The 16,614-nt window shown below is 38.4% G+C and overlaps 1 pseudogene; it reads left to right on the top strand.

Annotated features, from left to right (window-relative positions):
- The first annotated feature begins 953 nt into the window (after positions 1 to 953).
- Positions 954 to 16,011, top strand: LOC149187080 (cation/H(+) antiporter 19-like; annotated as a pseudogene).
- The last annotated feature ends 603 nt before the right edge of the window (positions 16,012 to 16,614 follow it).

The following is a 16,614-nucleotide window of genomic DNA, read 5'->3' as shown; positions in this document are numbered from 1 at the left end:
CTCAAATCTGAGTCAATCACAGGTTCAAATCTCCTCCGCTGCTTGCCTGCCTCCACTGCGCAATCCTGCATGAGAATAGATGAGAATTGCTGAAGCAAACTCGTATTTTCTTGGCTGAACCACACAATCCTCATTGGCATTACTCAATCCCACTGATTGTGCAAGATCTCATGCACAACTATAGTCACAACTGATAGCAATCTCAACCTCTAACACCTGTCTCCACTGAACTGTCCATGCACTGAGTTAACTGATGTATTCTTTAGTTGCTTTATGAGTTAATAATTAGTGAATTAATTAATAATTAATTCACATCACTCATCACTAGTGTATTATGTAGTTAGACTAAATACAACTATTTCAACTAAGTCAAACTGAACACAACTCCATCAACTCCTCAATCAACTGCACCAAACTCAACCACATGAGTTCTAACTGAAGTCCTGCATGCAATAGATCAACTGACCCACAATAAAAGCGTATTTCCTTCTGACATTTGCATGTGCCACATCCGTAGCTCGAACTGAAGTGCTCCAAGAGGATAAGATAATGTTTATAGTCCAAATATTATTATGAGCTAATAATATTCGACTGTTCTATTTTTAGCCTGGCAGTCTAAAAATAGAATCCGCCAATATGTCTAAAAATAGAAGTCCATCTATTTTTACCAACATGACCAATCATCCACAAATAGCATCCTGCAACTCATAGACCATGATCCATATGTCTAAAAATAGACTTTACGCCAAAAATAGCCTGTGGGCCCACTTAGTGAAGGCAACTCCTTTCCACTAAGCTCCATCATCTTGTTGCATTTTCAACAAGCTTCTCCGTAGAATTTTTCTTAGTGATTTCCTTTTTTTTCATGGAGTTTTGAGCAGTTATTGTGCCTGACTTGCTTTTTGCGAAGGTTGGATGTGTGTGGGGGGGGAGGGGGATTCCGGAGCAAAGCCATGGAGCATGTTGTGATCAGAGCAGCCAGGGTGGCGAATGCCAGTGTGCAGAGTTGTGCAGTAATGATAAAGACAACATCCAACGGAGCATGGCAGGGTGATAATCCCATGAATTTTGCGTTGCCGCTACTCATAGTGCAGATCTGTATCGTGCTGCTCGTCACCAGGGCGCTGGGTTTTCTGCTCAGGCCATTACGCCAACCACGCGTCATTGTGGAAATCATTGTGAGTACCCCGTGATTATTTTCTTATTTTGATTTGTATAGCTTTGGATTCTCTACTCACGTAACTGTTGTAGTTTTGGTTTTTATGACAAAAATTTGGTGGATGCAAACAACATTAGATCTTATAGAATATGTACTGATTTTTATTTTATAATCTAAGTGGTTTTTTTACTAAACTGTTGTAATAATCTCTTTTTAACCTCTGATTTTCTGGTCGAAATGATTCGTTAATTTTCATTTTAATTCTAGTATTAAAACTTTAGTAAAAAATGGTTGCGAACTTTTCATGTGAAAAGTCGGTTTTCGCCCGGGAACTCTTGATGTGTACATTAACGAAAAAAAAAACAAACACACATTCATTAATAAAAAGTTGTTCAGTTTACTGGAAAGTTATATTTGGTTGCTTATGTCAATGATATTATGTCAAATGTATGTTGTGTGTATTTATTTTTCTTAAATTTAGTTAATTTTGTTAATGTTATTTGGAAAAAAAATTGTGAGATTCGGATAGATAGGTAGGTAGTTAGGTAGATAGGTAGGTTAAGGTGGTATCAGAAAGAGTATGAATTACCGAAAATTATATCTAAAGATAGTTGTAATAATTTTTCTATAAGAAAAGATGTATATTAATAATTTTCAATAAAAAAATGTAATATTTTGTTTTTAAAGGATACAAGAAGAATATATAAAGTTTTATCTATTATCTTACTGGAGGAACAAAGAAAAGCCAGATGTAAAAGCATGCTGAGAAAGAAACATGACATATGTACTCTTTTTATTTTAATGAAAAGACTGTTTTTTCTGCTGAAAAAAAGTTGTTCAGTTTACATGGATTTACTGGAACTCTTACATCGTTGTGATGACCCTGTGATGACGGCCATTAACTGATGTTTGAAGAGACCTTAAAACTGCCTAAAACAACTGTATGCCTTAGCATGACTCAGAAAACTGTATATTTGCACATATTTGCAATTGTGAATTAAAATAACACCTGTTCTCTCTACGATATTACTCATCAAAAAATAGCCCTGCCAGGCCAAGATACCAACGAAGCCCACTTAATTGTCTGATCCCAGAAAAAACGTGAATCCAGAATGTCCTTCTGCATTAAATTTTCTGTGCCTAGTCAAAGATTTTCCCTTTAGAAGATAATTGTAGTAAATTTTGTAGGTCGAAAGATGTAATATTTTATTTTGAATAGATCACAAGAAGAATATATAAGGTTTTATTTATGATCTTACATAGAGGAACAAAGAAAAATAAAATGTAAAAATATATGGAGACAGAAACATGACCTCTTTTTATTTTAATAAAAAGACTATTTTTTCTGCTGGAAAAAAAACTATTCAAATTTAAATCTTCACAAAAACTATTGAAATTTAAATCTTCACAAATTTAATCAATCTTGACATTTGATGGATATAGAATTAAAATACATCTATACTAGTTATACTATTAAATCACACCATCATCTCCAAAATTCATCTTTGGATTTTTACAATTATAACTTTTTGTCTGTTTATGCTACTGAGAAGTATTAAGGTTTTTTTGGTCTTCTTGATTGCTTTTTGGTCAATCTAGGGTGGAATTCTTTTAGGTCCTTCCTCTCTGGGGTGGAATCAAAGCTACATGCACACAATTTTCCCAACGAGTGGCACCCCTGTATTTGAAACTGTTGCAAATATTGGTAGTATGTTCTTTCTGTTTTTAGTTGGGCTGGAACTAGATATCCAAGCGATTAAGCAAGTTGAAAGGAAGCCTTTAGCAATCGCAGCAGCTGGAATTACCTTACTGTCTATTGGTGGGGTTGGGGCTGCTTATGTGCTTAGAGCAACGATTTCTAAGGGTGTTGCCTATAGACAGTTCCTCGTCTTCATGGGTGTATCGATGTCTATTACTTCAATCCCGGTGCTTGCTAGGATACTTGCAGAACTGAAGCTTCTCACCATCGATTTGGGATAGATGAGCATGGCCACTGTTGTTGTCAATGACGTGGTTGCTTGGGTTCTCTTGGCCCTGGCCATTGCTCTTTCGGGTACACACAAGAGCCCAGTGATATCCGTTTATGTTATGCTCTGTGGCATAGGATTTGTGGTTTTCATGTTTTTGGTGATAAAGCCCATAATGACAAGGATTGGTCATTGGTCAACTGACAACGAACCGGTGAGAAAGACTTAACATTTTGATTACTCTGGTGGGAGTCCTAGCAGTTGGCTTTGCAACAGAGGCAATTGGGATTCACACAATCTTCGGAGCTCTTGTGTTTGGCTTGACGATTCCCAAAGATGGCCCGTTTGCAGGGATGCTTATCAAAAAGAGTGAAGATTTTGTATGTGTCTTGTTGCTGCCACTATATTTTGTCACCATTGGTCTGAGGACTAATGTTGCAATGATCCATGGAAGCACATCTTGGGGTCTGCTTGTTTTGGTGATCAAGACGGCCTATGCTGGGAAGATTCTAGGTACCTTTGTAGTTGCAATTGCCCACAAAGTGCCCTGTCGAGAAGTGATAACCTTGGGATTCTTGATGAACACCAAAGGGTTGGTGGAGCTGATTGTCCTTAACATCGGGAAAGATAGGAAGGTAAACCAATTTTTTATTAAAAAAAAAAGAATTATTATCTAAATATTTTATTTAGTTTGATTTGGGTATTTACTTGTGTTTTTTCAGATTCTGAATGATGAAACTTTTGCTATCTTCGTGCTCATGGCTCTATTCACAACATTCATCACAACCCCCATATTAATTGGGAATTTCTGATAATTCCAGAACAGACAAACAGAGAATAATGCTATGTTTTTAATGCTCTGTTTTTAACATAGGAAACTAAAAATTGTTTACTGAATATAGTGTTTCAGCAACAGAGTTTCGTCAACAGAGTTTTAGCAATGGTGTTTCAGCAACGCTGAAACTGGAGTTTTAGCAACACTCTGTTTTTGACGCAGAGAAACTATTTGTTAAAGATAAAGTTTCAGCAATGCAAAAAAAAAACTTTGTATTCATTAGCAATACTGACTGTCACAAAAAACAACTTCCTCTAACAGAGGGATTATAGTAGGAACGCTTCAGATGCACTTCCAAAGATTTAACTCTGTCTCTGCCTACAAATTGACACTGCTGTGCATTACAAAACACTCTGTTTCTAAAAAAAAATTAACACATTGTCTCTGCACTGCTGTGTGTGAAAAAAACCTTTTTTCTTTCCCGCTGCTGCGTATTACATTACATTGCATATTCAACAACAACAAAAACATTACATGTACTGTAAAAAAAAACTACTTAAAATTTTTATGACAAGACTAGAAATTAAAACAAGGTATGGAGGGGCAGACAAATAAGTTTAATTCCTGAAATTTCTGGATGTTGCAGTACATTCTCCATGTCCTGCAATAAAACCTGGTGTTTACTATTTTTACCAACTCTACCATGATTTTTGTGTTCTTAAATGTTTGATGTCCTTGATCCCGAAAAACAAAATCTGCACCGTGTAAGGAAAAATCTAGTCTCGATTTGTTGTTTTAATTGGTGTTGTAATTGAAAGTAGTATTTCAACACTCCCCTTTAATTTCAACTGCTGGGTTATTAGTCATACCCAGACATTTCCTCAAAAACTCAAAACTTTTCTGCCCTAATGGTTTGGTCAAAATATCTGCAACCTGCTCCTGAGTTCTGCAGTGTTGTAAAACAATTTCTCCATTGTTTACCAATTCCCTGATGTAATGAAACTTTGTGTCAATGTGTTTCGTTTTCTTATGAAACACAGAATTCTTGGATAATGCAATAGCTGAGCTATTGTCACAAAAAATCATTGTTCCTTTTTCTTGCTCTTGGCATAAACTCCTTAACATCTTTCTCATCCAAATTGCTTGACACGCTACTACTGTAGCTGCCACATATTCTGCCTCTGCTGTAGACGACGCTACAATAGGTTGTTTTTTAGAAGCCCATGAAATGGCTCCTGAACCCATGTGAAAAACATAATCAGATGTGATTTTCTGATCATCTACACTTCCAGCTCAATCACTATCAGTGTATCCAATTAAATCTGAACATTCTGAAGTAGTATATAAAATGCCAAACCTTTTAGTACCTTTAACATACCTCAGAATCCTTTTTGCTACCTGCCAATGTGCTTCTTTTGGCCTCTCCATGAATCTGGAAATTAAACTAACAACATGCATTATATCTGGCCTAGTTGCAGTCAAATACATGAGGCTACCAACTATGCTCTTATACAAACTAGGATCAAAATCCTCGCTGTTGTCCTCTTTGCTGAGTTTTAATCCCATCACTATGGGAGTGATTGCTACTTTGCTCTCCTGCATATTAAATCTTTCCAACACTTCATTAACATATTTTGCTTGTGAAATAAAAATCCCATTTCCATTTTGTTCTAATTATATTCCTAAGAAGTATCTCAGCAAACCCTTGTCAGTCATTTCAAATTATTCTTTCATGACTGTTTTGAAATTTTCAATAAGGTAATCATCATTACCTGTGAAAATAACATCATCAACATATAACACGACAGTTAGTATTTTACCATCCTTTTCTTTGATGTAGAGGGTGGGTTCTCCTTCACACTTTTCAAATCCATTTTCCAGTAGATAGGAATCTATCCTACTGTACCACGCTCTTGGTGCTTGATTTAGCCCATAAAGAGCTTTCTTCAATCTGCACACTTTGTGCTCTTGGCCTTTCTTTTCATAGCCTAGAGGTTGTTCAATGTAAACCTCTTCCATTAACACTCCATTTAGGAATGCTGACTTCACATCCATTTGGTAAACTTTCCACTTGTTTTGTGCTGCTATGGACAACACTGCTCTCACATTTTCCATTCTAGCAACCGGTGCAAAAGTTTCCTCATAGTCTCTCCCATACTGCTACTTATATCCTTTGACAACAAGTCTTGCCTTGTGTCTTTCTATTTTTCCTTCAGCATTACTCTTGGTCTTGTAGACCCAATTAACTCCAATGACTTCCTTTCCTTTTGGTAGTTCAACTAATGTCTTGTTTCTTTCTATGGAATTGATCTCCTCATCCATAGCTTCTATCCATTTCCTATCCTTAATTGTGTCTTCGAAATGAACAGGGTCATCAACATGACAATATAAAGCAAACAAAGAGTTCATACCTTCATTTGCTGCCTCTTGTTCATAAATGTCACTTAAATTTCTGAACTTCTTACCTCTTTCATTTGGTGTACAAGTGCTTGAAGAAGCACTTGAATTTCCTCCTTGTGGTGTGCTTGGAGAAGAACTTTCATGTCTCCTCAAGGGTGTCTCTTGCAGCCCTTGTGTTAGTGATGCTATTTGGGGATGTATTTCAGCCATCTCCTCCTCATCTTCATCATGAGACAAAGATTTTTTAACATTCACTGTTTTCTCTATGCTTCCATCCCAAGCTTCCTCCTCAATGAACTGAACATCTCTACTCACAATAAGCTTCTTGGTGGATGGGTTATGCAACCTGTAAGCTTTGGATTCCTCACTATATCCAATGAAAATACATTTCTCCCCTTTGCTGTCCAACTTCTTCCTTAGTTGATCTGGAATGTGTGTATAAGCCACACATCCAAAAACTTTCATGTGGGTGACTCCTTGCTTTGTCCCACTCCATGCTTCTTCCGGCACTCTGTTCATGACTGCTTTTATAGAGCATCTATTCAAAATGTACGCTGCACAATGTACAGCTTTAGCCCAATAATCATTTGGCAAATGCGTTGCCTTTAACATACTCCTCGCCATATCCATGATTGTCCTATTCTTCCTTTCGTCAACTCCATTTTGCTGCGGAGTGTACCTAGTGGTAAACTACTTATGAATTCCATTTTCTCTACAAAAACATAGAAATTCCTTGGAGATATACTCACCTCCTCTGTCAGTTCTTAGAACTTTGATATGCAGCCCGCTTTGGTTTTATACAAGTGATTTGAAATTGCAAAATATTTCAAACACTTCACTTTTGTTCTTCAGGAAATAAACCCAAATTTTTCTAGTAAAATCATCAATAAATGTTAGAATATAGTGGTTGTCTGCAAGTGATGGAGTTTGCATTGGTCCACATAAATCTGAGTGGACAATCTCTAAGGGTGCTTTTGCCCTTATGATTTTCCCAGATGGAAAACTTTCTCTGTGTTGTTTCCCCAAGATACAACCTTCACAAAGGCTGTCTGGTTTCTCTATCAGTGGTAATCCTCTAACCATTCCTTTTCTATTCAACAAGTTAAGACCTCCAAAGTTGAGATGTCCAAATCTCAAGTGCCACAACCAATGTTCATCCTTTGGTTCGCTTTGGAAAGCCTCTTGTGTCATTGCTGCTATTTCTTCTCCATTTTTTAAATCTACTGTCATTCTGAGAGGGAACATCCTGTTCCTTGTCATCTTCACTTCAGAAATACATTGTTTGCTAGGTGTTTTATCCATAATGGTGCATACATCATCCACAAAGAAAACATTGTACCCATTTTGAATAAGTTGTCCAATACTTAAGATGTTACATTTCATTCCAGGAACATAATAAACATCTACTATGGTTTTCTTTTCACCTTTCTTTGTTAAGACATTTACTTCTCCTTTTCCCATAACAGAAACTTTAATATCAGTCCCTAGTGTGACTTGTGACTTCACACTCTAATCTAACATAGAAAACAGGGCTATGTTTCCCGTCATATGGTTATGTTGTGCTCTACAACAACCCCCCCATTTCATACAATTTTTATTTATTTCATAAACTGTAATATGAAATGGGTCCCTTTTCATTTGAATTGGTATCAACTTATCATTATTCAAAAGGTCCGAAAAGAAATAAAACATTATAAAACCTTTTTGATAAATCACTTAATCAGTCTTATAATAAAGAATGAATAATTTTTTATTATTGCGATAAAGCGATCGCAAGATCGCATATCGCAATAACAAAGGATGCATTACTTAAAGACCCATTGATTTTCCCCGATGCGGCAATGCACAAATGGCTATCGGATATCGGGAAGGCAAGTGACCATAACAAAAGACCGCTCTTCGCTCCGATGCGATATCGTTATCCGTGATCGGGGATGTACCATGCATGCATCTAAAGCCCTCGTTTAAAACTCCCGATGCGAATTGGCGATATCGCTATCGGTGATCGGGGATTCCGAAAGGACACCAATATAACAACTTAAGCATTCCCCCGATCGCCGATTGCGATAAAGCTAAGCGCAGATTTCAAAAAATATTGATAAGGCCGAGGTATATTATGGTTATTTAGTATTAAAGGCATTTCTCTTCCCGATAGTGATTCACTTATGCTCAACCACCAAAACATCAAAGCCACGCTTAAATGAATCATTCGGCCAATAAACGATATGATGAGCATTTAAAGGATTGATAGGTTTAAATAGCCATTTAATGAAACAGTAAGGCTAAAATATCTTCAGAGATTGTATGCACAACCACCTTAAGTTAAATCCTCCATTATCCATTGATTAATATATCTCGTTCATCTTTGGTTTGCGCCACCAATTCTCCGCATTACGTTCATTTTCTCTCCTGTGCAGAGCTCTTCCGAAGCAGCAAATTCAAGCCAAATGGGGAAGAAATCTAAGAAAATTGGAACAACTTCCGCTTCGGCAGTTACAAGACAACATATTTCCGATCCAGGATCAAGCAAAAAGGGACTGATATCTGACACCACATGTCTAGGACTTGGTAAAACTACTTGGCTGAGCATCTACAATCTAACTGAGGCCGAAGAGCTTGAGGTAACAACAGTGCAAGCCACAACAGACCCGACTTGGAAGTCTGATGCTACTTTAAAGGATTTAGCTGACTCTTACCTTCATCGGATAGCAGCCTGAGAACAAATTCTCCCATATACATATGTGGTGAGATGGGCAATTGAAGAAATCCCAATCACAAACAGGACATTTTGCATTATGGACAGGAGAGTCTTCAGCTCGTTTCAACCTGATTATTTGAGGCAAATGTACCATTTGCCTGCACCAGAGAAGAAGTACAACAAAGCATTCCTGGAGAAATTCAGAAATGAAAACGACATTGAATCAGAACCCATACGGGATTGGAGGCAAAACCCAGCAAAACACAAGCATGAGTCTTCGGGTAAGTACTCTGTCGATTCCTTATGTTCTCCTTATTGTTATGCCGGAGTAATGATGTGTAGGTTGTGGGGGTTACATGATTCTGCAAACTTCCCTATAGAGATGGTACCTTTAATGGAGGCAGCATGCAATAGTGAAATAATGGATTGAGGAAATATACTGTCTGATAAGTTAGCAACCGCGGTTCTTGAATTCAGAAACAAATCCCACGTTACTGAAAGGTTCATTCCCCCATTTTACTATAGTACCTACATTTTGGACACCCTGTGTTTTAATTCCGAATTTCCTGTGCTGGGGTGGAGATGGACTCCACAAGACCCCATGCCCATTCATATATACCACCAGAAGTTATGGAAAGCCCACTATAAACACCATTTATCAAGTTTTCAATGGTTTTATGTTACCCATTCACTATGCCATTTTTGAAAAACCTGCTCCGAAGATTTCCTCACAAGCGGAAATTGACTTGACAGTCATAGGGAGATGGTTTAGAGAAGAAAAATTCACATATGTAAGAGTTTTTGGTAGCCAGGCCAAGCCTCATGTCCTCCCTTTGTATATACCCGACAAACTGTTAGCCCGAGAGGTAGCATATCAGATTACATCCGAAGGAGTTATACAGACTCTAAGGAATAAAAAGAATCAGGTTTGGCCTTCTTTTCCTCTAAGATGTGGTGTTTACGCTCTGCATGACTTTAAACATGCAGAGAAAGAAGCAGATAAGATTAAGGCACTGAATCTCGCCACTCTTCCTAATAGGCGATTTGATCCAAACAAAGTCACCTACAATGCACTTGAACAGGCAAAACTCACTAAATTTGACCATAAAGATGATGATTTTGATGACCTGTTCTCCTCAGCCAAGTCGCTATTCCAGGTTTAATCACTAGCCAGAATGAAATATCATGACGACGGGTTAGTTGAATTTAACAGACTTAGAGAACAGAGGTTGCAAACTCTGCCTCTAGATCTGTTAGCAACGACCCCGATGACACAATCAAGCGAGCCTGAGCAGTGACCCACTAATGAACCTCCTGCTACATCAGAAATTGCTAGAGAAATCCAAACAAAAGAGAAAGAGGAAGTGCAGAGAAAATAGCAAGAGGAAATGCAGAGAAAAGATCAAGAGGAAATACAAAGGAAAAAGCAGGAGCAGAGTAGCACAGACATGAATGTAGATGCCCAGATTGACCTGAAATTGCTCCAGGAGTGGCAACAATTCGACTCAATCATAAGCAATCTTGAGATCTCAAAGGAAGCCGATACATCAAAAGTGGCTGACACACAGGATACGACATCTAAAGAGGTTCCAAGTGGAACCAGCGGCCTACCCCTTTCTACAGGAATAGAGATAATTCCCAAGGATCCTTCGAATTAGATCGTTTTGCAAGTGGAGGAGATACTTGCATTGGATGTCTTTTACAGCCCAAAGCATAGGGCTGTAGTAAAACGACAGCGGAAAAGGAGAAGGACTGATCAACCTTCCCTATTCCCTGAACAAACAGTGACAACCAATGTGGTTTGGAAAGAGGAATTTGATCCTTTTAATGACCTTACAAAATTGTCCCAATATGCTGGAGCCTATTCGGCCCCCACCATGGACAAGGCATCAGAAGTGACTAATCTGTTAAGAGAAAAGGACCAAGCAATCGCCTCGCTACAAGTACAGTTATCAGAGGTACATTAGAAAGCAGAGCAACTTGAACAGCAGTTGTCTACACAGCAACAAATGAACAATCAATTGAATAAACAATTGCAGGAAGAGAAACAAAGAATTGATTTAAGTGCAATTCAAAAGTAGAAAGAGCTGTCGGAAGCACTGGGAAAATTAAAAGCAATGCATGAACAGATGGGGAAATCTAAAGATGAGCAAATTGCTCAATTATCAGCCCAAATAGAAAAGTAAAAGAATCTTCCGCAGCTTGCAGAGTTCAGAGCAGAAGCACAACAGATTAACAAAGCATTGGTAACACAAATAAGGCTGTTATGTCAACAAATCGCTCAAGAAGAACCCTTATGTGACATAACAGCATCAATAATTGATAAATCTGTTGATGCTAGAACAGACTTGGAGCAGGCCGATGAGACCTTGACCAATTTTCTTGAGTGGCAAGAAACTGATGAGGGACAGGCAGCTAATTTGCCAAAAATCTTAGAATCCCATAAAGAGATCCTATTTATGGAATGGTAGTCCCAGTTAATGAAGGCAGAGAGAGCAGTTTCCAGATGCAAGTTAACCACAAGTAATTTGGTTGAATTGATTAATGATACTCTCTACTTATCTAACTTGATCTCTCAATGTACCCCAGGTAAATTACTATCGGTTAAAACATTGAATCAGTCATGTTATCAAGAGCTAGAGAAGAATGGGAGATTGATCGCAGGTATTAACAGTTTGACTTGGGACACCTATTGGTTGTTCCTAGTCAAACCATACAGCCAGAGAGCCGCCCTCAAGTGCCTGACAGATGCAATCGGGTGTATCATTCCCAATATACAAGATGCCACCTATGCTGCCCAACTCAATTCTCGTCTCAACCGAACTCCAGAAGTGGAACCAATGCTTGCAATATGCCAACTCAGGTCGAAAGGCAAACAACCTAAGTGATGAATCATGCTGCCGACCGCCAGATTGCTATGAGGAAGATACTCCAAATCAAGTTGTACAAATTAAGTAGGATTTTAATTTCATAGTTAGTTAGTTTTAATCAAGTATTTATAGACCCTTTCAATGCATTGGAAAGGGTCGTAAGTTTTTTGTATATGACTTAAACCTGGAGTTGCACTACTGTACTTCAGGCATATTTTTTTATAAAGACTGGGCAAATTATTCCAATTTTGATAACGAAGCTTTTATGTGGATGTGCACTATTGCCTTTGTTTAAAAGTATTTCTGAGTCAGAAGAAGGAATTCAAATAGCGATTGATGTTGGGAATGATTTGCAGCTCATATGGTACTACTATCTATGTCTGAGTTCATTATGTTTATGTGAATTGTTGTTTGACCGCTCTTGATATTATCGGATATATGCGTGTGTTTTTAACAACATTCTTTACAATTTCCACTATTGGATGTTTACAGCATGCTTTTCTTTTATCATACATGTATCGGTAATATAAAAGGATAAGTGTAACAATGTTTTGTTAATCACTTTGTTCAACTATTTGAACAAAGCAATCATTAAGTGAATGAATGTCTATGTTTATTATGTAGAGTCATCTATATGCCTATCAATGAACAAAGATCATCAAGTGTTGCACTTAAAAGAATAGAAGCCTCCAGGGGTAGAATAGTCATTTATGTTTTTACTGTTAGATTAAGTCATCCATTCATTATCATTTATTAGAAACCAATCACTCATCCATCCCCTTTTATTCATTATTGGGAAACTGGTCCCATTATATCCAGTCGGAGCCACCATCCCAAACGGAAAAGGAGCTGTATTAAGGTCCGGACCGGGTGGTTATCCCCCAATGTTGATACAACGATTTTCGGGGCATCAACAGGTTACTGCAACCAGAGTCTAGAAACCATACATCTTCACTCTTTTCTTCAGCTATATTACAGGCTAAAAACAAATTATCTTGGCTGATATTTTCTCTAGTGAAATTTGCACTAGTTCTATTATTCATATCATGCTGCTTCTTCCTACATTCATTTGCATAATGCCCATATTTTTTACAATAGTGACATTGGACATTGGATTTATCATACCTTTGTCCTTGAGCATGATGTTGTCGACTTTGTTGGCTGCTGCCTTGGCCTTTGTTCTGGTTTGGATTGCTGCCTCTTCCCTGAGCATTTGCTGGACTGTTTCTTCCACCTCTATTTTGGCTTCTGCCTCTTCCTCTCTTGTTTCCTCTGCTTTGACCTCTTCCTCTTCCAAAGAACATCTGGTCTTAGAGGCATGTTCTAGAGATGAGTTTTCATTTCTACTCAATCTCTGCTCATGTGTTATCAGTGATGCATGTAGTTCATCAACTGAGAAGTTTGTGAGATCCTTTGTCTCTTCTATGGTGGTGACAATCACATCGAAACTTGAGGGTAGAATCCTCAATAGTTTCTCCACAATCCTCCTTTCTTCAAGAATCTCTCCATGAGACCTTATCTGTGTGACCACACCAATGACATGTGTGAAGAATGAGTCAATATTATCTGACTCCTTCATGAAAAGAGTCTCAAAATCTCTTCTCAGCAACTGTAGTTTTGCTGTCTTCACTTTCTCCATGCCTTGATAGGCTATCTTGAAAGTTTGCCATGCTTCTTTGGATCTCTTAACTGCTGCTATCCTTGGAAACACAATCTCATGCACTGCTTGATACAAAAAGTAGAGGGCTTTAGAATCCTTCTTCTTATTGCTTTTCAACAGATCTTTCTCTGCCTGAGTTAAACTATTAAACTCATTTTCATCTACTGGTTCTTCAAAACCATCCTCAACAAATTCCCATAAGTCTTAGGAAGCAAGCAAAGCTCTCATAGTCATTGCCCAATAGTCATAGTTTTTTCCATTAAATTGTGGGAGCTGAGTATTACAAATACCCATGCTAGTGCTGACTCCAACCATTCTTGCACTCTTAACTATGCTCCAAAATACTTGACTGTGTATTTAAAATAACTGACTGTATTCAACAGCAACACAAAAAAAACTTGAGAAATACCTTGGATTCTTTCTTGACTGAGTCTTCACTCTGCTGGAGGAGCTGCTGCAGCAAGAAATCCTTTCTTCAGCTTCTTTGACACCTTCAAAGAGCCTGGACAGGCTCTGATACCATGTTGGGAATTTCTGATAATTCCAGAACATACAAACAGAGAATAATGATCTGTTTTTAACACAGGAAACTAAAAATTGTTTGTTGAATACAGTGTTTCAACAACAGTGTTTCGTCAACAGAGTTTCAGCAATGGTGTTTCAGCAACGCTGAAACTGAAGTTTTAGCAACACTCTGTTTTTTACGCAGAGAAACTATTTGTTAAAGACAGAGTTTCAGCAACGCAAAAAAAAACTTTGTATTCATTAACAATACTGATTGTCACAAAAAAACTTCCTCTAACAGAGGGATTACAGTAGGAACGCTTCAGATGCACTTCCAAAGATTTCACTCTGTCTCTGCCTGCAAATTGACACTGCTGTGTCTGCACTGTTGTGCATTACAAAACACTATGTTTCTATAAAAAAATTAACACAATATCTCTGCACTGTTGTGTGTAAAAAAAACTTTTTTTTCTTTCCCGCTGCTGCATATTACATTACATTGCATATTCAACAACAACAAAAACATTACATGTACTGTAAAAAAAACTACATAAAATTTTTATGACAAGACTAGAAATTAAAACAAGGTATGGAGGGGCAGACAAATAAGTTTAATTCCTGAAATTTCTGGATGTTGTGGTACATTCTCCATGTCTTGCAATAAAACCCGGTGTTTACTATTTTTACCAACTATGCCATGATTTTTTGTGTTCTTAAATGTGTGATGTCCTTGATCCCGAAAAACAAAATTTGCACCGTGTAAGGAAAAATCTAGTGTCGATTTGCTGTTTTAATTGGTGCTATAGTTGAAAGTAGTATTTCAATAGTTGCAACGGCCATATACAAGCCAGCAAGGAGACAGGTTCCCTACAAGCATAGAAAGATAGAGAGAAAAATCCAAGGACGAGCTCAGAATCATGGCCTGTCTGCACAGTGAAAGGAACATACCGGGTAGAGATGGTAGAGCTGTCAGAGAGGTCTTCTTTCGATCATGATGGTTAACAAGGCTGGGAAAAATGGGCTACCCTTCAGGAATCGCAACCGTGACCAGCAAGACCAGATAGTGGTTGCTTTCGAGGCGTATGAGCAGCTGAGCAAGGTAAAAGTGAGGCCCATGATCGATATATCTGCTATACATGACATGCACGAGGATATCTATAATATTGCAGACTAGAAGCGGATAGCCATGATCATACTACCCTTCCAAAAATATCAGCGGGGCGATGGTGTCCTCGAGACCCTGAACCTGGGATTCAGGAATGTGAACCAGAAAGTGTTGAAGCACGCTCCCTGCTCAGTGGGCATCCTGGTGGACAGGGACCAACTCGGGGGTCAGTCCCAGCTGGCACCTTCCAACATAGATCACCACATCGCGGTGCTCTTCTTCGGAGGACTAGATGACCGAGAGGCTTTGGTGTTCGGAAGAAGAATGGCGGAGCACCCTGGCATTAAGCTGACCGTCATAAGGTTCCTACCTGGCACGGAATTCGACCACACTGCTGTTAATCTAACTCCTCTTGGGAGCCATGAGGATGAGATGCACGTGAAAGTGTACAAGTTTTCAAACGCAGAAATGAATAAAGAGCAGGAGAAGGAGCTGGACGAAGCAACCTTGCAAGTCATAAATAACAAGGCGTCGAATCCCGGGAAATCACATGATGGGATTGGCGTAAATGACGATGCTGGCGAGTCTATCGTGTATGAAGAGTGGCAGAACAGTAACACAGTGGCGTCTGTGCTAGAAATCGCAAAGAGCAACATATATCACATGTTTCTGGTAGGGAGGGGTCGTTTCCCATCCCCTCTGGTGGCAGACTTGGCGGATCAGAGTGCAGGGTGTCCAGAGTTGGGTCCAAGTGGAGATGTCCTCGCCCCTTCCACCATCCCAATCAGCACATTCGTATTGGTGATTCAGCAACACGATGTCATTCATAAAGATGAGATGCCCTTCACCAAGGGTGGGAGTGGACTTCCTTGAGTAGTATCTCCTGTACCCAATCTCCTCATCTGATCTGTCATTCCATCACACCTTTAACACCAATATGAGATGGGAGGTATGTTTATAGGATGTAGGTCATCCTACTTAATTATTCTATTATACTTAGTTTTACCTTAGCCAGTCTTGTTTTGGGGGGGGTGGGCTTGTGTTTAAGAGACTCTCTGACTATATATTATGTAAACAATTTTGTTCTCGTTCTATGTGTAAGCTTTGGTCAAGTAGCAAGCTTCTGATTGTTGTGCATGTAACGTCTTTGGAGAGCGTTTTATAAAGTTGTTGCTAAATCTTCTAGTGTATCTTTCGTTTATGCTTATGGTTAGAGTTTTATGTTTTTGACTGAGTACTTGATATTTTTTCAGGTAATTAAGTTTTGTTTATTTATGATATTTCGATTGAGTTTCGGAGAATCTATTAGAATTACGTGCCGCTGAGCATACATTATGAAACTTTTCATGAAGATGTGAATATATCCTCTTGGATGGAAGCAAAAATATCCTTGAATCGATTTGGTTGAAGTTAGAAAGAAGACAGACCGCCGTTTTAATTAGATTTGTTGAAATGTTATGAAAATATCTCACTAAG

Source organism: Pinus tabuliformis, chromosome 3_1 (genome assembly GCF_031772625.1).
Source record: "Pinus tabuliformis cultivar Carrire ecotype Pingquan chromosome 3_1, CPIR1, whole genome shotgun sequence".
NCBI lineage: Eukaryota > Viridiplantae > Streptophyta > Pinopsida > Pinales > Pinaceae > Pinus > Pinus tabuliformis.
Note: the sequence above shows the minus strand (reverse complement) of the source record. Positions and strands in the feature narration are given on the sequence as shown.